Source organism: Wolffia australiana, chromosome 12 (assembly GCF_029677425.1).
Source record: "Wolffia australiana isolate 7733 chromosome 12, ASM2967742v1".
In the NCBI taxonomy this organism is placed as follows: Eukaryota; Viridiplantae; Streptophyta; class Magnoliopsida; order Alismatales; family Araceae; genus Wolffia; species Wolffia australiana.
The window spans coordinates 12,832,498-12,851,791 of record NC_135846.1 but is presented as its reverse complement, the minus strand read 5'-3'; the positions used below and the strand labels follow the sequence as shown (position 1 = coordinate 12,851,791).

The 19,294-nt window shown below is 40.1% G+C and overlaps 1 pseudogene; it reads right to left on the bottom strand.

Moving 5' to 3' along the window:
* Positions 1-8,202: 8,202 nt before the first annotated feature.
* LOC144710286 (transcription factor TCP20 pseudogene) lies at positions 8,203-8,937 on the bottom strand (annotated as a pseudogene).
* Positions 8,938-19,294: the final 10,357 nt, after the last annotated feature.

The window sequence follows — 19,294 nt, the reverse complement described above, 5'->3', positions numbered from 1 at the left end:
TTAAATAGGGTTGATCTCTTTTGATTTCCCTTCTATGTAAAAGGGTAGATCTTTAGAGATCATAAGTAAAATAATTGAGAAGAGGGCGGTATGAGAGATGAGAGAATGTGAAGAGAATATAGGTCCTCACTACCTTCAAACCGGTCATCAAAAGAAGATCTAGAATCAAAAGTGTAATGAGATAAAAAGAGTACTTAATATGGGGTTTATAAATAATAATGGTTGGTGAAGAATGTAGAGATTTAGAGGGAGGTAAGGGAAAAATAATATATCTCATTTTTAGGATATTTTTATGTATGATAATAGAATTTGATGATTAGCTAACTTCGTTCTTCCATCAAGATAAGGGCTAGTACATTTCGCCCCTAGTCAAAGTGATTTAGAATAACACAAATCAAGACAAATGAAGGAAGAAACTAAAAATCAAATGCAATTCCAAGACAAAAGATGATCTAAGGAGAGCTCCCCTCTGAGTGCAGATTGTGTTTGAGCATCCAAGAATGAAAAAAAGCAGAGAGAAAATTAGCGATTTATACCTAGGCTAGGGGGGTGAGACAATTCCATGTTCCCCCCTAAGTATTCCTTAAGTTTATTTAGTTTTGGGGCTCTTCTTGTTGATCCATATATACAGATGGAAAGATGATACAATGAAGAACTAGCCCTCATATTTGAGCTCAATCTGACGGTTGGATCTTCATATATTAATTTTTGAATCTGGAGCAATCTAAGGCGTTTGATCCTTTTGGCCTTCTCTCTCCATGAAATTTACAGAAAAACACCTCCTCTTTTACGCCGTTTAATTTGGGCACCGCCCTAAAAAGATTTAGATGTATGCCCCTCCACTCCTATTTCACCTACAAAATTGCAAAAACCCCCCTTTCGTCCAAAATAAGATAAATACCAAATTCTTCAATAAAATAGGAGACTTGCGCCTACAAAAACTACCAAGAGAAGTATTAGAGCCCTTTTCTTAAAGTTCTCCACTAAATAATTTCACGAAAATTCTAGAAAAATCAGTAAAACTCAAGAAAATTTGGGACAATATACTAAAGACAATTTTGTTTTATTTTTAGTATGATAACATGTAATTATGATCATTTTAGTGCAAATAAAAATGCAATTTGTATGAAATTAATATTTTAAAATTCTTTTTATCAATGCATAAACAAATCTACGAAGGTGATTGTTTGGTTAACACAAGATCATCTGCCCTGAGATATAAGTGGAGTTATACACTCTAAAGGTGATGTGGTGTATTATGAATGTTAATGGAGCAAATAGTTTCTCAGTCCATGAGTCCAAACAATCATGACTGATTAGTCTTTGACAATTGTTTTTTTGCTCAAGCATTCCAACATGTAACACACGAATGATTAGACATACATGATAATTGATGTCAGATAAGTTACATACAATACACGATGAACTTTTTTTGTACCTTCTATATTACACGATCTATTTTGGCATCTTGCATGTTGGTGACTCAGCTTATAAAAAATGTTGAACTGATCAGTGTATAATTAATTTACAAGTCTGTCATACTTAATTAATCAAGACATTTGATAGTCATGTATGACGTTTATTGGGTTTATTAACTATAATATCATATGTCAAAGAGGGTCGCATGCATAAAGTTTACCAAGTGTTGGAGGGCATAATAATGGTTTTTGTGAAAAACTATTATCAAGTAAAAATGATAGAAAGTCCCAGTCAAAACAAAAATACACATGTATTTCATCGGGGCCCCTCCTTATTCTCCCTCTCTCATTAGGTGCACTCCCCTCACAATGTGTCTGAAACCACGAGAATACCATCATAGATCTATGGTGATTATTATGGAGTATAAATTGAGGAGAGTCAAAATGTGACGACTATTGTGTGGATATTCATCGAGGCAAAATATTTCTGAGGCTGGAAAAGGTTAAATGAAAGGTGATTAGGTCATTGTTCAAGTTTTATTTATAGCTTCATGTTGATAAATTTCTATTTCAATATGAATTTTTTGATGGCTCATTGATCCTGACCCAAAATCATATAAAAATTAGAAAAACTAATATGGCCCACTTGAATAATCATGTTAAGGATATGGGAAATGCATGGATCATGTCGCACACCTGTGAAATCTCTATTCATAGAAAAATCACTAATGTACTTAACTTTAGATATTCATAAATCGTGTTCTCATTCATAGAAGACCCTTCAAACATCAAAACACAATCCATTTATCGACAAGTCTCATTTATGTCCATCAACTTTACTTTGATAAATAGTTGTCATGATCTGCACATTAGTCAATGCAATCAATAACTTGCCAAAATAACATATAATTAAATGGAACTTTACAGAGCTAAGATGATATTGGATGCAAATGAGGGACATGGAGACCTAAAAGTATTTAGCAATCCACTAATGAGATGCGTTCTATAGGCCTTGACATGGAAGAATACGATGATTTCACGCAGCAGAAGACGCGTAACAGAATCATAATGGCATCGATAAAACCATAACAGAATCATAATGGCATCGATAAAACCATAAAACAAAGAACTTGTGCACGGATCACATCAGTAATTTCTTGAATCCCGGAGTGAGACAAGCCGAGCTGCTCAACTATGCAGCCTCTAGATGTATCCACACATTCCTCGGCATGTCGAATCTCCTCCTCCTCATATATGAGCCCCGTTTTACCTCTAGTGTCGTTATTACGCCGTCCCAATCGCATCGGGCATGGAGAGGATGTGAGGGGAGAAGGGAGAAGAAGGGAAAGGCCCCCTAAAAAAATTCTGGCCTGGGTGAATTTCTTTAGGGCCTTCCTGATGTCGGACATCATCTAGGACGTCGTGCGGTCGACACCAAATATGATGGTTCGGTGCCGATAGAGGATGATGGTATCAAACGTCAACGGCGTCGTTGCCCAACGTATGCAACCCTAATGGGTTATGTAACTACGACGTGATGAATGGGTGTCCTACGTGTCATACGTGCAGGCTCTGACTTGAGGGAGGCACCGAGCTCCAAGCTAGGGCGTGGTTGCCGGGTGACGACGATGGTGGCCTCTCAAACCTCGTTGGAGCGACGAAGACGTCAACGGTCGAACGGATTCTATCTGTAGGGCTCGCACGTAATGGACGTACTCATCCGTACTGGTAAGACACTCACAAGGTCGTAGTTTTCTCTCAATTTATCTCTCCCACCTACCTAGCCTAAGCGAGGTGGAGTCAAGACGAAAATACAATGCAAAAAATAAATGAGCGACGAGAGGGGACGGCGTACCTCGTCGGTTGTGGTTCATCGTGCAGTGCCATCGAAACGGGTGTGGCAGAGAGTCGCCAGAGAGTTCACGGTGGCTCGATGAGCAATGACAGTGCTGGAGCAGTGATAAAGATTGGGGAGGAAAGGAAGCGAAAGCAGCAGCGGTGGCGGCTCCAGCCACCAACTAGTCGTAGTCAGCGTGCTCGTAGTGGTTGCACTATGCTGACACGAAGGGCAGCTACGGCGAGCAAGTGGCAACAGGTTGATTCGCCTTCGTGGCGCACTACCCGTCCGCTAGCACAGCAGCTGGCGTGGTGGTGTGGTCAATTAGTTGAATTCACGCAGTGCACGGTATGGTCAACCTATATCGCACGTGTTGACCGGTGTAGTGCAAATAGTCATGGGTCCAATTCCGTGAGGGGCCAGGGTCGAGCACCTTACAGATGAGATCACGGACGGTGGATATCCACAACCCAGGGAGGATTGACCACTATCAGGGAGGACCGCCAGTCATAGAGATACCCCGGGGTGGGTGGTAGTTAAGGGTTGGCAGGCCGGTGAAGGGAGGGCTGTTCGTAGGGCTTTGGCAGAAGCTCAGCCGTCCATCAAGCCCCTTCATCCAGCCGATTGAAGTCCCAGGAAGACTCAATTACTCAGCGGTAGAGCTCCTCGGCAGTCCGAGAAGTCCTCATACGCGTTTCAATAGCTTGGTCGTCGAGCGTGACAACGACGGTCATTTTCAACGATGAGCGGCGCGGACGACCTCGTCGACGATCTTTCATGGCATGCGCCATCACTTCTCCTTTTATACTAAGTGGGTATTTTTCATAAAAACCCCCAAAAATTAAGTATATCTTTTGATATGTAAAAGACCATTCGCGTGTGACCCTTGAGCCCCATGTATTAGTCTAGTTTATGGCTCCAATGACACAAAACCCTTTATTGCCCTTCCAAATTAATTAACTATGTCATCATGTAGATTAATTAATGTCGGATTAATTTAACCCAATCAATAGGTCGAGTCTCCAACACTTGGGGTGCCAAGCTACATCTCATGCTCTAGAAGATACAAAGGATTCTGCATCGACTCACTCTTGGAACCTGTTCATCATCGGTTTTCGTGTACGTATGATCTCTCATCCACTTGATGCTCTTTGGACAACTTAGAGTATGGTCAACTGTCAAACCTTAATCGTTCATCCGAGTTAGTATTGATATGTTCTGAAATCATCGGATAACTCTTCTCTAATATTTCGCTGCCTTGGCCAATGACTTCATCGCATCATCTTCCTTGAGCTTAAACCTCTTATACCGAGGGGGGACGATCCATCTTGACCACTCAATCGTCTTCGTGAACTTCTTGATGTACCCGAACTAAGACCGTTTAGAATCCCATGATTAGAGACTTGTTGGCCATCGTCAAAGTACAACCGACCCCCCACAAGACGTCTTTGGTGTCTCATGTCTAAGGACCACTTACACAATCATGATGTGAATCAACCTGATTGACATTTCGGTATAATATCATTCAGGGATTTGTACGGATCAATTCAATGAACTCTTTCCACTAAAGAGCACCCACTATCTATCCTTAGTGTCGCCATACTAATGGCTATGGAATCGGCCATACTCATCATATGAGTGAGGCTAGATAGTGTTATTCTATCCAGATACTTCGATGTCCTTCTCTTTTATCCTTTGAATAGGAATGTTTAGAACACATGCTTAAAGACTAGTGATCTTCGTCTTACGATCCAATCATAATTCACTAAGTCCGATCATATATTCATGGACTTCATTATACGCATCACACGTGCACTATAATGAATATGTTCTATTAATGAACATCGAACGAGATGTGGAATGTGTGATTGGCTTGCCGGCCACATATATTTCCATCAGTATCCACCAATAAATCATCCTAGGAGGTAGCCTAATATGCGAGTGGTTCAGTACAAGTCATGTGGACATGGGTCAATGATGTCATCAAAATACTGTACATCATCTATAGGAGGTGACACATTGCCTTGAATCAAAGTACATCTTCAACAAATAGCAAATCTTATCACTATATGAGTGAGAGTTTATATTATCTACAAGTAGAATGATGAAAGATAACTTTGAGGATTATGTGACACTTCTTCGACACATTTGAGTACTAATGGTTGTTGCATATTTCAATCCATAGGCAAAGCATGCTCTTAGTCCTCAATATCATTAAGTCGATGTTGTCCCCTTTGTCAAAAAATCTTGAAATTTGTATTTGAAAAGGGTGTTGGAAACAATACCCATATTGAAGAACACTCTCATATCACATCACTGGTCAAACAAAATCTAAGTAGCATGACTAGAGCCTTCAAAGTTGTAGAGGTTGGATTTAGTCTAACAAAGTCTAGTAACATTAGTATATATGTGGAATGAAAGCCTATTACACATTTCACATATTTTTTACTATTTATTAACATAATATATTCATTATAATGCACTTGTCATGCTTACATCCAATGACTAAGTAAATAATGATGAGTTCATGGTAGGGTAATAATCAGTTTAAACATGTGCCGAAGATATTCTTAATCAAATGATACTCGAGAAGGACATCAAAAAATACGAAAACAATAACTACTCTCACTTGTATTATGAGTATGGCCAATCTTGTAGCCATTAGCATATAAAGATCGAGGACAAATAATGAGTGATCTTTGGGAAAAGAATATTGAATTGATTCATATGAATCCTTACGTGTTATTAAACCCAACTGTCAATCAATTTGATTAATGTCGTAGTTGTGTAAATGCTACTTTGAGTATGATTACATGTCTCTAATTAGGGGATTGCAAACAGTTTTAGCTCATATGTAACAAGAAATCCACAAATATGATTGTCTTCGAGATGGGAGCGTCCATCCTTGATATTAGAGGAGATTGACTCTAGGAAGGCGATGTAATAAAATCTATGGTCAAATCATTGGAAATATCATATAAGGTATTATGGAATCCCTGCATTAGTACTGATCATAATTGTCAATAAGGGTTTGACGGTTAACTCTACCATGAGTCATTCAAGAGTCTCATAGAGAAGGTAACCGGCAACTGTGAAGGTTGTATGAGAGAGTTGACATACTCTTTTGTATCTCCTAGGGCACGAGCTATAGCTTGGCACCAAATGGGCTGGCAAGTTAATGTGTTAAATCAATGATTGGGATTAATTAATTTAGTGATTTAGTTAATTGATAAGTTTGATCTAACAAAGATTATTGAGTCGTTAAAATTATTAATTAAACTGATACATGGACCCACAATGTCATAAACATAAGGGTTTCATACATTTTTGTCATGAAAATCATTAATGAAATTGATAGATAGGTCTAGAATATCATATGCATAAGGTTTTTAGATCTTCTTTCGCCACACAATATCATTGAACATATTTTACATGCTTCATAATAGGTAGAGTATCTGTAGTCAGTCCCTTTAGGTTTTGATCTTCAATTTTATATTGTCAAAGTTGTTTTTTCTTTATGTTTCAAGTTGTCCTTTCAAGTGCACCGTCATTTGGACAACCTTGAATTTTTATGACCTATATAAGGGCTTGTTATAACAGTAAATGATTATTACTAGAGTATTGAGTTTTTTTAAGAATTTTGTTTATCCCCACCAAGTGTTTTCCTTGCAAGAGAGTGCTCTGGTGCCTGTGGACTCAAGCATAATTACCCTGTGGATTCAAGAGATGGGGAGACTTGTTTTGTGGCCTCAAGACTTTGCTGCTCCAAGTAGAACAAGGCTAGTTTTGTGGATTCAAGGAGTGTTTTTACACATGTTCCTACATTAATTGTGCATCACGATCAAGCCCCTTAGAATCCATGTTATTGACAGGTTTATATTTTCAAAGTGTAATTAAATAATTGTGTTAGGTTAACAACCATTTGAAAGGAGGTACGGCAAAAGACGACAAGATTCATTATTATAAACTTTTTTAATAAATAGAAAATAATTCATGTAAATAAAATTCACCGTCGATTGTGGCAGTATATATTGAGACAAAGATTTACAAATTTGGTTAATTAATCATCAATTCAATCTACTCCAGACCTAACTCATGTGGCTCGCCTACCATTGTAAGTCTTGAGCACATGTCATACCTCTTGCATGGGTAAAAGCATTCATTCCTTTAAAATCTTCATTAAAAACTATGAAATCAATATTTAATGATGAATATACTGTTCACAAAACGGTGTTTTCCTTTGAGGGAATTTGGACAGTATTTAACGAAACCCAATGGAATATTATCGGAGAATTGTTGAAATAGTTGTGTAAATTTGTCAATCAATACTCACCACGGGACTTGACGGAGGTTCTGCATCGATTACAGCAGACTCAACAAATTCACAGTGCCAGACAAGTTTCGCTTCCCACGGTTGATTAATGACCAGAGGAGATTAGAGAGAATACTTACTGAATGCACCAAGAACATGACCACTATTTTTACCCAATTTTTAGATTTTGGGGGCGAAGGAACTGCGCATCGACAAAAGCAAATGAGCGTGAATTTCATATCACGCAGATTTCTGCAACATTTTAATTTACTGTTTTTCTTTTTCATGTTACTGTTAAAGAGGGAACGATAAACCCAATAATCTTCATGAGATCTAAAAGCACATCAATAGGGATGAATCTGATATCCTGAGAATTAATTTGGGATCAAATCTCATTCTTACATACTTCTCTACCGTGTTGGCTAAAGAAGGAACGATAGATAATAACAAAGAATCAATCTGCGGTCCAGAGAACTGCTTAAGATTAATGCAACATGATCGGATTAGGAAAGCTGTTCCAGGACGAGTCATGAATAATTCCATCCAAGAACGATCAACAACCCATCGTCCCGCTAAAATCCCTCATACTTATCCCCATTTCGGGTGATCTTCTTCAACAATTAACAGGGTAGATCGATCATCCGATTATCACAATCTTCGTGGGACATTCGTCGCAAAATTTTAAAAAAATTTCTATGCAACGAAAAAAAAACCAAGATCAAAGAACACAATATGTGCAGGAAACAATCATCATCATCAAAGTAACCACGCTCACCGACGATTCCGGGAATTCAAACCGGCAAAATCTCCGATCTTCCACGCCGCAATTCGCTCGTAATTCCATCTCGCGATTCTATCAACAGAAATGGAAGAATTCAGACCAGACCAAGAACGAGAAATCAGCTCTGCAACTGGGTCGATTCATCCTCTTCGTCGGCGGCGGGAGGGCACAAGAGCATGGAAGTGTAGTAAGGAACGGGGCGGGGGAAGGCGGCGGAGCTGACGGGGAAGAAGGCGGCGGGAATAGGGGCGGAGGACACGTGGACGGCGGATGGGCCGATGCCGGAGCCGGTGGCGGCGATGATGGACGGCTCGGATTGGCGGAGAAGCCACTCGATGGTCTCGCCGTCGGAGCGGTGGCCGAGCTCGCGGGTGAGCTGGAAGATTCTAGCGGCGGTCAACGCTGGCATGCGGACACGTCGGCCGCGGCCGTTGACCTTCGTGTGGCGGTCTTTGGAGGAGCTGGCGGCGGAGCTCCGCCGCTGGGGGGCGGCGGCGGCGGCGGCGGCGGAGTCCATCGCGGGAGGGGCGAAGGGACGGGGATTAGTCTGGGTTCACATGTGATGTGTCATGTGTGTGCTGGGGGTTTAATTAGGGTTTTGCGGTCAACTGGGGGGGGGGGGGGTTTACATGGAGGGAGGGGGGAGGGAGGAATCTATGGTCTTTGACTTGGGGATTGTTTGAATTTTGATGGAGATATTCGATTCGATCCCAGGATACTCTCTCACTCACTCTATTCTCTTGCTCGGTCTCTCTCTCTCTCTCTCTCTCTCTCTCTCTCTCTCTCTCTCTCCTCTCTCTATCTCTTGCTCGTACTCTCTCTCTCACACACACACACTCTATTCTCTTGCTCGTTCTCTCTCACACTCACTCTATTCTCTTGCTCTTACTCTCTCTCTCACACACTCTATTCTCTTGCTCTTACTCTCTCTCTCTCTCACTCTATTATCTTGCTCGTTCTCTCTCTCTCTCTCTCACTCTATTCTCTTGCTTGTTCTCTCTCTCTCTCTATTCTCTTGCTCATACTCTTTCTCTCTCACTCACTCTATTCTCTTGCTTGTTCTCTCTCTCTCTCTCTATTCTCTTGCTCGTACTCTTTCTCTCTCACTCACTCTATTCTCTTGCTCATACTCTTTCTCTCTCACTCACTCTATTTTCTTGCTCGTTCTCTCTCTCTCTCTCTCTCTCTCTCTCTCTCTCTCCTCTTGCTCGTTCTCTCTCTCTCTCTCTCTCTCTCTCTCTCTCTCTCTCTTGTTTTCTCTCTCTTCCTCGTTGTGTCTCTTGTTTTATCTCTCTTCCTCGCTCTCTCTCTGTGTCTCTTCCTCGCGCTCTCTCTCTCTCTCTCGCTCGCTATCTCTCTGTCTCTTGCTTGTTCTTTCTCTTCCTCACACTCTCTCTCTTCCTTGTTCTCTCTCTCTCTCCCTCGCTCTCTCTTCCTCGCGCTCTCTCTCTCTTGCTCTATAGCTCTCTATGTCTCTTGCGTGCTCTTTCTTTCCTCATTCTCTCTCTCTCTCTCTCTTGCCCTCTCTCTCCCTCTCTCTCTCTCTTGCTCTATCTTTCTCTTCCTCGTTCTCTCTCTCTATTGCTCGCTGGCTCTCTATGTATCTTGTTCTCTCTTTCTCTTCCTCGTTCTCTCTCTTGCTTTCTGGCTCTCTCTCTCTTGCTATCTCTCTTCCTTGCTCTCTCTCTCTAGCTCGTTCTCTTTCTCATTCTCTCCCTCTCTTCCTCGCTCTCTCTCTTGCTCTCCCCCTCTTTCTATTGCTCGCTGGCTCTCTCTGTGTCTTGCTCGCTCTTTCTCTTCTCGTTCTCTCTCTCTCTCTCTCTTGCTTTCTCTCTTCCTCTCTCTCTCATACTATCTCTCTCTTTCTCTTGCATGTTCTCTCTCCTTTCTAGTTCATTATCTCTCTTGATCTTTTGTTCTTTCTCTCCCTCGTGTAGCTCTCTTTTCATCATACTCTCTCTATATATGTCTCTTGGTCATTTTCTCTCTCACTCTATCTCTCTTGCTCATTTGTTCATGCTCTTCCGCTTGTAGCTCTCTTGATCATATTCTCTGTCCCTCTTGATGTCTCTCTCTCTATGTCTCTTGCTCATTTTCTCTCTCTCACTCTATCTCTCTTGCTCATTTTCTCTCACTCTCTTTTTGGATGTTATAAGATACACTTAAATTTTGGGGGTTTTATGAAAAATGCCTTGAATGAAATAAGAAAAGGCTTTGAACAAAATTCACCCAAGCCAGAGCTACTCAAAGACCTTCCCCTAATTCTCCCTTCTCCCCTTAGCTACTCTCAATTCTCGATGTGATAGGGATTGCATAGTGACAAAAATAGAGTGTGAACAAAGCTCATCATGGTGAAGGAGGAGATTTGATGTGTCATGGATGTTGGGTTCTACAAGCCTAGAACTGGATGAACATAAGGATTCCATGTAGTGGAAGATTTAAACATACTCATAACAACATCATTCAATCATAAAATGAAGAACATGTGCACGAATTTTTAATTAAATCCCCAAACTTTAAGTGTATCTTCTAATGTCCAAAAGACAATTTATCCTTTGTATCAATTTAGTTATTGAATTCATTGAATTAAAACTTTATTGATCTTTCAAATTAATCAACTATATCATCATAAAGATTAATTAATGTCAGATAAATTTAACCTAATTGATAAGTCGAGTCTCCAACCCATAGGGTGTCAAGCTATACCTTGTGCTCTAGAAGATACAAAGGATGCATATCCACTCACTCATGTATTATGTATGCTATTAGTGATGGAAATATACGTGACCAGCAAGCCAATCACACATTCCACATCTCGTCCATGTTCATTAATAGAACATATTCATTATAGTGCACGTGTGATGCTTATAATGAAGTCCATGAATACATGATCGGACTTAGTGAATTATGATGAGATCTTAATACGGAGATCCCACGTGTGTGCTAAGCATTCCTATTTGAAGGATATGCGAGAAGGACATCATAGTATCCAGATAGAATAACACTATCTAGCCTCACTCATATGATGAGTGTGGCGGTCTCGTAGCCATTAGTGTGGAGACACTAAAAATAGATAGGGGGTGCTCTTTAGTAGAAAGAGTTCACTGAATTGATCCGCACAAATCCCTGAATGGTATTATACTGAACTATCAATCAGGTTGGTTAGTGTCACGGTTGTGTAAGTGGTCCTTAGACCTAAGACATCAAAGACGTCTTGTGGACGGATTTACTTAGACTATGGCCAATAAGTCTCTAATCATGGAATTCTAAACGGTCTTAGTTCGGGTACATCAAGAAGTTCACGAAGACGATTGAGTGGTTAAGATGGGATCACCCACCCTCAGTATAAGAGGTGACAGCTCAAGGAAGATGATGCGATGAAGTCCTTGGCCAAGGTAGTGAAATATCGGAGAAGAGTTCTTCGATGATTTCCGAATGCATCACTACTAACTCGGATGACGATTAAGGTTTGACAGTTGAACATACTCTAAGTCATCTAAGGAGCGTCAAGTGGATGAGAGATTATACATACACGGTAACGATGACGAATAGGTTCCATGAGTGAGTCGATATACACTCCTTTGTATCTTCTAGAACACGAGGAGTAGCTTGGCATCCCACGTATTGGAGACTCTACCTATCAGTTGGGTTAAAATTAATCCGACATTAATTAATCTATATGATGATATAGTTAGTTTACTCAGAATGCCAATAAAGGTTATTGGGCCTCTAGAGTCGTTAACTAGACTGATACATGGGCATAGAGGGTCAAACTCAAATAGTCTTTTGGACGTCGGAAGATATACTTAAGTTTTGGAGGTTTTATGAAAAATAACCACTTAGTATAAATAGGGGAAGGCCCTGAACAAAATTCACCTTCTTCTCCACTCTCCCCACACCCCTCTCCATGCCCGATGCGTTCAGAACGGCGTAACGACGACGTCGGAGGTAGAACGGGGTTTGTCAAGGAGGAGGAGATTCGACGTGCTGAGGATCACATGGATATGTCTAGAGACTGCACACATGTGCAGCTCGACTCGTCTCACTCTGGAATCCAAGAAATCACATATGTGATCCATAGAAAGGTACATTGTTTTAATATTTTTGTTGATGTCGTTTGATTCGTTCAAGTCTTCCGCTACGAATCATTTTGATTTGTTCATCCATATCTAGGCCTCTAGAACTCAACAATTAGTTACCATCTATGTATGGTCCCTCGTCCACTCGATCCTCCCAAAATAGCTCGGGTATGTGATAAGCTAGAATTTGGTTAAATAAGTCGTTTAAGGCTCTGATTTATGCAACAATATTTATAAAAATTTTCTTCCTTAGAATATGATAAGGGTTTAATCCTCAAGGATCAGGAAATGAGAGAGTAAATTGTAATTCAAATATATATTTGAAATAACTTTCTCTGGTGATTTTATATATATTTGGATTTTAAACTATTTTATAAAGAGAAAATAAACTATAGGACAAAAACTAGTCAAAACTATTTTAAATTAATAAAATAAGTATTTATGTTGTTTATTATAACTAATAATAATATCTTATGATTTTTAAGATTTTTTAGGGCAAGAAAAACTTTAAAGATAAATAGAACCTTAGTCCTCACTTCATGCAATAAAATTGCGGCATAAACAAGTAGTAGACGAAAATCGCTGTAACTTTTGCTACAAGAGGAATTTTTGAGTGTCGTTTAATGCGTTGCAAAGTTTGAAGTTTAGGATATCCTCTGAAATTTTTATCTATATAAATGATGAGAAATTTTAAATCTAACTTTCAGAAGATCATACGAACCTTGTTGTCACGTCCCCCAAGGGCCAAGTGGTGCTCTTTCTCTAAGAATCTTTATCACCCTTGAAGTCTCTCTCCCACAATCTTTTAGAACAAGAATAGATCACTGATTCAATAGGATTTCAACAACAAGTAGGGAGAAAAAATACAAGATGAGACACAAAGAGAGGGGAGAAGAGAATAAATAGAAGTGAGCTAATGCTCCTAGACATTACATTTAATTTCAAGAGATTTGAGGGCTAAGATTTATTGATTTCCAGCTTGGACCCATGTGCCTTCCTTCTCATATTTCAAATTCAAATTCAAATTGTGGGTTAATTCTACAATTCTTGCCTTTAGTTGACCCGGTCTTTAGGGAGGTTTGAATGGACTTCTAGAATGAGCTTCTTGTGTATTGGGCCCCCCTCTCATTATCCATTTGATTTCTAAGTTCCTTCCATTTGTATCTCAAATTTACCATTATATTTACCTAAGTCCTATCTATCAAATAAAACTCCAATAAGATGTGAGAAATCCACTTGACTCTTTGGAGTCAAGTGGGGTTAGTCTCAAAAATCAATAAAATATATAAAAATAGAGCTCAGGAAAATAAATCATAAATTTCTCATTGTATCCTTAAATGGTAAATAATGCTAGTGAAAATAAAAAAATGAAGTAAAATTAAGTATAAAACCATTATTTTACTAGTCGAATTTGAAGTTATCAGTATGGTCAACTGTCAAACCCTAATCGGTCATTCGATTTAGTATTGATGTGTTTCAAATATCATTGAAGAAATCTTCTCCGATATTTCACTACCTTGGCCAAGTACTTCATCACATTGTCTTCATTGAGTTGTCACCTTTTATACCGAGGGTGGAAGATCACATCTTGACCATTCACTCTTCTTCGTGAAGTTCTTGAGGCCCCTAAACTAAGATTATTTAGAATCCCATGATTTAAAACTCGTTGGTCATAGGCAAAGTGCAACTATCGGTCCACAAGATGTCTTTAGTGTCTCAAGTCTAAAAACCACTAACACAAGGGTGATGTGAATCAACCTAATTGAAAGTTTGGTATAATACCATTCAAGGATTTATACAGATCAATTCAGCAAACTCTTTTTAGTAAAGAACACTCACTATCTATCCTTAGTGTCTCCACACTAATGACTACATTACTAGTGATACTCATCATATGAGTGAGACTCGATAGTGATATTCTATCTAGATACTTCGATGTCCTTCTCGAGTATCCTTCGAATATGAATACTTAGAACCCATGCTTAAAGACTAGTAATCTCTGTATTATGACCTCATAATAATTGACTAAATCTGATCATGTATTCATGGACTACATTATAAGCATCACACACCATGATGAATAAATTTTATTAATGAACATATATCGATATAAGGAATGTGTGGTTGGCTTGGTGGCCACTGATAACATGCATTTCTAGTGCCTTATATTATTATATTTATGTGTCTTTATGCATTAAATTACTCATATTTGCATGTTATCAAGCTTAAAATGAGTAAATCTATTTTTAGAACAAATTTCTGAATTTTCTGTATTTTTAGAATTTTTATAACAATATATTCTAAAAGAATATAACTTTTGGGATAGAATATGATTTTTATGGAATTTTTGGATATTAAAATTGGAAAGATATGATTTTTCTGAGTCAAAAAATATATTTATACATATTTTTTGGGTTTTTATTGGATTTAATATAAAATTTTAAGTATTTTGGTTTTTTTATGGCATAGGGTGACGTGCTGCACCGATGCGCCGCCAAGTCAGCATCGAGAAAGAGATTTTTTCCTTTATTTTTTTGTCCTTTTGTCATGTACATGTGGCAGGGAATGCGAAAAGCCATGGAATACGAAACGCCGCGGAATAAGAAAAGCCACGAAATATGAAAAGCCACGGAATATGAAAAGCCACGGAATACGAAAAGCCACAAAATACGAAAAGCCACAGAATACCAAGTGCTTTGACTTCTTAACAGGCACGAAACCGATGACATTGATTAGGAGAGAGAATAAATTAAAGGCTAGGATTACTTCAACTTCCAAGAGCCATAACTTTTGATCTTCCCCTCCTCTTTCTATCCATACCCTCTGATCTATAAATAGAGGCTTGGATCATTGTAAAAATCATCTTGAACTTGCTTCCTACTTTTGTAGGCTGATTGAAAGAGAGTGAGTTTTGAGATCCATCAAGAGTGTTCTTGGTGTCTTGGGTGTGTGGGAAGAGACAAAAGAGAAGAGGGGGAGCTTACCGGCACTCGCAAACGCCGTGATCCTGGCGGAACGTAAGGATCTAAGGTAAGTGTCTTCGCCTTACGTTGTTTCTCCCCCAACATCATCGTTATCATAGTTATAGTTTTTCATCAACGTTTCATTTATCACTCCACTTAATTACGTCCCCATTCTCTTGTCTATCTATCATTGCCATCGTACCACTCCACATCCAACCACTATCCTCGTTCATACTTTCGTTCATCATCGTGTCCGTCATAATCGCGTACTCTTTATTCTAGTTAAAATAACATATAAATTAAGTACTTCTTAATCGATATCACTAGCTCATATCCTTGAATCGTGTTTTTGTCGATCCTCTCATTGGTCATCACTAGTTTAAGAAAGTAATTCCTTAATCATTGTTCCCTGTGGAGACGATCCGTACTCATCATTAACTAAGTATTTTCAAGTACGGTTAAATATATTTTTATTGAATAATCTCAATCACCAACGACGAATTTTAACCCTAAAATTGAGATTATCAGCCACATATATTTCCATCACTTAGGATTTAGGCTATTTACAAGATTTTGACATGAATGAATCTAATTGACAATAGGAAAAATATCGTTTAGGAATTCATACAAATAAATTTGGTGAGCTCTTTCCTTATAGAGCACCCATTGTGCATCCATAGTGCATATACACTAATGACCGCAAGATCAATCATAATCATCATATAAGTGGGATTAGACAAGTGTTATTATTTTTGGATAGTTCCTTGTCTACCTAGAATATCATTCTAAAAGGATATCAAAATATGCCAATTCATTTCATGTATTTAAGGACCTCATTGTAAACATCAAAGAGAAGTGTGATGGTAAATACACATTCATTTAAATTAGCTTAAACATGACATAGAAGTGTGATAAGTGAGAATGATCAAATATATATTTAATATAATAAATATGTATTTATTATTGTTCTACAATGATGTTTAAAATTAAGTATTTAGATTGTTCAAATGCTCAATGAATTGTGGTGATATCATGATACAATGATCAGTAGTGTCTAAACATGTTTTCAATGGATAATGAATACGGACACCTAGCTATACATAAAGAATAACACTATTTGATCATACTGACACATTGGCCTAGAGGATCATACATAAGATCTATGCATGTTGGTGGATAAACTTAAATTACAATAACTTTTATGAAAGGTTTCTAAATAAGTATAAATATAGTGGGGACACATTTTAGGTTCCCATGCCTACCTGATCTGGGCAACCCCATTTGTCTTCTTCCTTTCTAATAGTCCCCCTCACCCAGTGAGACTTGGTGATAGGCATTTAAAGGGAATCTTCATGGATGACTGAAGAAGAACAATAAGAGATCCATTATCACAAGGATCACATGGATATGGCTAAAGGCTGGACATGCGAATGGTTTGAATAAAATCTATTGAGGAGGAAAGTCAGAGTTGAACCAATTCCATATAACATAATAGTATTATATAGATTAAAATCAATTTCAATGGTTTTGCTGTGTATATTTATTTCTGATAATCGAGCAAGCATTGAAAACCCAACAAGAGGATGATATGAACAAGGCATAATGGGAGACGATAAGGTCCCTATTCCCTTGGATTTATGTGGTCAAGATTGACAGTGAATCAGATTTTATCCCAATCTGTTTATCATCCGTTCACTAATCTTAGCCCAAAGGGTTACTGAGGATATTAAGCTTTTTGGTATATTATGGCCTAAAAAATAAATACAAATAATTTTGATGGTGCACGCCGTCTCAAATCTTAGCCCAAAGGGTTCACTAATCTTAGCCCAAAGGGTTCACTAATCTTAGTTGTATTTTGTATTTTTTTTCATATTCATCGTTTTGTTTTCGTCGCATTTGGGACACGTCACGTATGCGCGTTGTCATCGTCATGGGGAGGGGGCCTCTAGTCCTTTCCCCTTTTCTTTTAATTTTTAATTATTCTCCTTCTATTTTGTAATGGGGGGCCCAATATATAAGGGCCCCCTAATGGACCCAATCCCCTTTTATTTTTGTTTTGTTGACCCATTTAGGGGGCCCAATTGACCTTCCCCTTTATAAGGGAAGAGGGGGGCGCTCTAAGTCTTTAGACTAGGAATTAACTAGACGAGAATTTGTGTTAGTGTCTTGGTCTCACACTCCCACCATCGAGAGAAATCAACAAGGGGGGAGGAGAGGAGCCCGTGAAGCTGCCAGGAAAGGGGATTAACCAGAAGGAAGAAGGGGGAGATCCATCGACCTCCACCCTCATCCATCCCCAATCCTCCACCCTGGACCCCTCTACCTAGAGAGAATCATCCTCCCCAATCGCAGCAAGAACAACCGTCCTGCCCGCGTTCCGCCATCAACGGGCGAGCCCAATCGCACCCGATTTGTGACGCAGACGATTCAGGACCCCAAATTGGATCTCTCCTCAGCCTGAGGATGTTACACGAGTCACTATTCCAAACCGTGGGTGGCCTAGGATCCTGATTGACTCCCGGTTCCGCCATCACTAGGATCTTTGACGGTCACCTGGTTTGTGAATTCAGTCGACTTGGAGTCATCCATACGCAAATTCTCTAGGCCGGGGGTTCGCCTTGGTCGCTAATGCGCCAGGTTAGATTCGTAGGTCAGGTTAGATTAGGGGACCCTCCCGATCATGAACGCTACCGCTCGGGAGTCAGTCAACAGGACCACCCTGATCGTGCATCCAACCATCTGGGATCAATCAGCAGCACGCTCCCTTGACCGCGTTCTCTTGACTGGGGCCTTGATCGAGGCCTCACTTGACCAGGACCGGTCTTGGACTGCGACACCTCAACCGAGAGCTTCCCCACCTGACCCACGGAGCAGAGGCGACGGTCCAGCTCCCGCCATCTATCGGCTCGTGTCGGCTTGACCCGCCTCCGGCTACCGGTCGCTGGCGAGACCCCCCCTCTCCCGCTTGTGAAGGAACATCGCAGCTCGCACCTGCTACGTGACTTGCCCGGGGTGACTAGCGCACGTTAGGCCCGACGAGCCCAGAAGAATTGCTCGAGCCGCGTCACTTCTGTGGTGGCTTTACCGTCTCCTCTTCTCCGCCACTTTACGAGCGCTTCGGCATCCCCATCGCCAGTCGCGCCGCCATTAGCTCTCCAGCGCCTTTCCGCCACACCTGCTCCGACCACCGCAATCGTCGACGACCCTCCTGCACGATGAGCCACGCCGACGATGAGGTACACCATCCTCCCTCCACTCGTTTAATTATCACTTGCAGTATGCTTTCGTCTTGACTTCATCGCGCTCGGGCTAGGTTGGTGAGGCAATTTGAGAGAAACTATGACATCACGAGTGTCTTACCGGTACGGACAAGTCCTTCCATTATGTGCAAGCACTACATATAGATTTCATTCGACCGTAGATGCCTTTGTCGCTCTGACGAGGTTCGAGAGGCCGCCGTCGCTGTCACCCTGCGACCCCATCCAAGCTCGGAGCTTGGCGCCTCCCTCGAGTTGGAGCTTGTACGTACGACACATTGGACGCATCTTCATCACGTTGTAGTTACATTTACCCGTTAGGGTTTTTCCGTCGGACGACGACATCATCGACGTTCGATACCACTTCCTATCTTTGGTACCGAGCCATCATACTTGGTGCTGACCAGACACCATCCTCAACGAGGTCTGCCATCAACTTGCCCCTTAAATCTATCATCCCCTCTTCAATCTAATATGGATGATATTTCAAGCCCATTTGTTCTATGTGTTGAGTTATGGGGCTATAGTCTATAGCCTGAAAAATATTTTCTAATGCGACGGAATGTGAATGACCCATTTCTCAATTCATCTATAAAATAAATTATACTTTGTGTGCCTTTTGGGGAACTTATTTCACCCTTGACTAG